Source organism: Odontomachus brunneus, unplaced genomic scaffold (genome assembly GCF_010583005.1).
Source record: "Odontomachus brunneus isolate Ranch 3 - 2012 unplaced genomic scaffold, Obru_v1 Obru_scaffold_321, whole genome shotgun sequence".
Lineage (NCBI taxonomy): Eukaryota > Metazoa > Arthropoda > Insecta > Hymenoptera > Formicidae > Odontomachus > Odontomachus brunneus.
The window spans coordinates 168,637-172,916 of NW_022639771.1; positions in this window are offsets into that span (position 1 = coordinate 168,637).

Here is a 4,280-nt window from a genome sequence, read left to right on the forward strand (position 1 = left end):
AATAGGTCTCGCTGGACCTTATAGGACCGCTACCAAGATCCAAATAGGGATATACATGGATCCTCACGATGCAGGACCGATTCTCAAAATGGATCGAGATAAAGCCGCTACGTCAAGCAACAGCTAGCGCAGTAGCACAAGGCTTCCTAGAAGAGATCATCTACCGACACGGATGTCCGGATATGATAATATCAGACAACGGAACGCAGTTCAAATCAGGAAACATGAAAAAAATAACCAAGGAACTAGGAATACAACACCGGTAGACGCCGGTATGGACTCCCCAATGCAACCCCGTAGAAAGAGAGAATCGTACGATAAAAACAATGATCTCATAATACGTGGGAAAAGACCATAGAAGCTGGGATGAAAATCTAAGCCAAATAAAATTTGCTTTTAATACAGCGCAAAACGAAGGCACAGGATATACGCCGGCATTCTTGAATAACGGTAGAGAGCTCGCGGGACCTTGCGAATTAGAACGCAAACAAAGGCCTGGTACGACATCAACAAATATCCACGAACAATTGAAGGACGCATATGAACTACTAAAAGTTTATATGGCACGGGCGTTCCAAAAGCAAGAAAAATCCTACAATCTGAGGAGAAGGGCCTGGAAACCGCATATCGGGGATATCGTATGGAAACGGGCGCATACATTATCCAACAAAGAGAAAGCTATCAACTCAAAACTAGCACCAAAGTACATGGGACCGCTAACAGTGAAAAGAATTATCCCACCAGTAATTGTAGATCTAATCGACGAGAACAAAAAATGGTACAAACACATACATATACATGACCTCAAACCTGACAACAGCGACTACACAACAAACAAAAATTAATCCCCTCCAACCAAATAATCGAAGAGATCAAAGGAGGGAATTAGAATATTAAAAAAGCAAGCCAAGCGTAGTCAGGATACTAGGAAGAGAGCCAGCAAATCAACAGCACCAGAGAAAGAAAGCAAAATGAAATTCAACCGAGAATTGAAAAATTGGCTCGAAGGCTGGCAGCCGTCAAAGGAAATATTACCCGATAATCGGGAACACTATCCAAGTCGTTTCTGGCCTGACACACTAAGGACAAACATACAAAGAGAGCCCATAAACAAACCGCAAAACAAACATCAAGACAATCACTATATAAGAGGGACAAAATTACAGACCGAGGAAACAGTCGAAAATGAACATAGACGAAACGATAGAAAACCTCCTGACGACTTGGAACGAAACAGAGGCCCAGGCGCTATGGGATTCACTAACAGAAAGCGCGAGCAAGCAACAAGAGACAAAGGGAAGGCAAACAATGCCAAGAAAACTCCCACCAGGAAAGAAACCACCAGCCGATAAACCGCCGCGAAAGCCAGCCATAGCATGCACCAAAGCACCGCCAACAGCTAGGAAAGCAGAAGAAAAACTGAGGGCACTCATGAATATGGAACAACAACCGGTAAGGAGACACCGACCTCATGTCAGGCCACTTACATGGGGCATATCGCAAGTACCACCTACAACACCAATAACCACCCAAACACAAGCCGCCCAAACACCAACGACACCAGACAACAACATACGGACACAACCAGGCCAACCACGGACAAAACCAGCGATAAAAATTCTGACGGACAAACGGGTAAACCAAAAATTCATTATAAAAACCCGCGAACCGCAAAAATCGACAAAAGCGTACAGAATACCAATTACCGAGGGCAGAGCAATCGACGTGCCGTACTACGCAGCGCACAAGTCACATAAATATAAGCGGTACATCGACGGTGAGTTATGGAAGTTTAAGTTTACAAAAACAGGAGAACTGAAAATAGCATATCGGGTTAAATAAACAGAAAACAGAAAGCCGTACCGCGAAGTAAAAATACCGGATTAGGATTAAGAGTAGGATTAGGTTTAGATTAAAAGTAAGATTAATAAATTAGGATATAAATAACACATAATTGGTGAAGGGTAGACTATAAGAGTAGAAATAAGTAGATTAAGTTTAGTTATAAGTTGCAAGTGCCCGGGACAGGCACTACAAAGGGGGGGGGGGGTGATGTGACGATCCGGAAAGCGTCACGACATCCGAAACAATTACTAACAAGAAAACGCCAAACAACCGCGCGCGGAATAACCGCAAGGTCAACAAACAGTCGAACTGTTTGTTATAACTTAGTATAAAAGCCGACAGAAAATTAATATCGGGAGAGATTGATCGGAAAGCTCCTCTCAGGCGTACGACCGACCAGAACTCAAAACTCCTAAAGATCCTAGACCTCCCGTCGACCGAAGTGGATACGCGACGTCGACATCCTTTCTCCGATACCGCTCTACCGACCGAAGTGGATACGCGACGTCGGCTTCCTATCCATACACCGCTCTGTCGACCGAAGTGGATACGCGACGTCGACATCCTCTCTCCGATACCGCTCCGTCGACCAAAGTGGATACGCGACGTCGACATCCTTTCCTCGATACCGCTCTACCGACCGAAGTGGATACGCGACGTCGGTTTCCATACACCGCTCTGTCGACCGAAGTGGATGCGCGACGTCGACATCCTTTCCTCGACACCGCTCCACCGACCGAAGTGGATACGCGACGTCGGCTTCCTATCTGTACCTCGCTCCGTCGACCGAAGGGGATACGCGACGTCGGCATCCTTTTCCTCCTCACACTACGCCGCTAACACCTACGATCGCGAACGCATACAGGGCGTAAGATAACGGTGACAACGTGCGCCTTTAAACCAGCAAGGAAAGACCAGGATAGATAAACAGATTAAAGCCGATGAGGCAACGAACTCCGAACGACGAACACTAGCGTATCAGGAAACAATTCCGACCGCGTCCCGCCTGACGCTCACGCGCCTCGACGCTCGCAGCTGATCGCGAGACGACAACAACGGCTCCCGACGAGAGCAAAAACGCGACCACGCGCCAACGGCGTAACGTCGCCTGTAAATAATTGTAAATAGCTTCGAGATTAGAATATAGTTCCACATTATTATCACCTATACCACTAGTTTTCATTTCACACACGAAACCCGGACCACACCGGCTAAGGCTATCCCGCACGTAACGCAAGGCCGTTACAAATATATACACACGATCTGTCAAAAGACTCCGCGAACTCATTCAAGACTTCAATATGTGGCTGGGAGCACCTAACTTTAGTGTCCCTATGCCATTGCTTATCCGCAATCTCATGGAGATTTACAACTTCAATAGTGTCGCCAATTGACAGAATTAATGTTCTGCTACCCAGGGGTTTTCGTTGGTACCAACATATTCCCTATCTAGTTTTCGGCATAATGTCGCGTAACCGATATTTAGTTCGACTTCCGACTATGAACAAAACAATCGTTTGATTATACAATTATACAATAAGTTTTTTATCGATGTACCCAAAAACATCTGCAACATCATATTAACAACTTCAATGTCTAATCCTGTACAATTAGGCGAATATTATATTAGAAAATTATATATTAAAATGTGAAAGTTTTCTACTTTAGGAAATGCTTTATGTTTTTATTTTCCTTATATATACCACGTACAAAGTTTTTATTTATTCTTTCTAAAAGAAATGTTTCCTCCAACATTTTGGAACATTCTAGAACATTTGAGAATATTCTAGAAGACAACGCAACAGGACGCAAAAAACACGTACGCGCAGGTGAGCAGAACCGGTCAATAGCAGGTAACTTTTTACCGAAACCCTTTTGCACCATAGTTAACACGCTGCTGACTGGCTAAATTCTCTACGCGTCAATTTGGAAAGCGGCAATCACAGGGATGCACTATACTTGACCAATCTAACATATCCAATAAACTTTCCGCATACCTTCCCCAAATTTCCCTTTAATTTTTGAGTCTTACTCCTGGGTGCTTACGATAACGAGAGTAGAGGTTTTTTCGCGTCGCATGCCCCATCATGCTCCTACTCACTCTAACGCACTCAAATTCGTTCGTCTCACCGGAACCAATATGGCGACTAAGCATTTGCGTCGCGTTAGAGCATACCCTAAAAAGCAGTTAAAAGTATGCTCTAGTTGCCTCAGTTTCGAAGGTGGTGCAGTTGAGGCTGAGTTGGGGCAGTGTATACATACGCACGCGTAATCAAAATAACGGATGTGTTAAAATAGATAAGTGATGAGGTTAGACTAATAAGACATAATTTTTTATTAGTTTCTCTCTCTCTCTCTCTCTCTCTCTCGCTCTCGCTCTCGCTCTCGCTCTCGCTCTCGCTCTCGCTCTCGCTCTCGCTCTCGCTCTCGCTCTC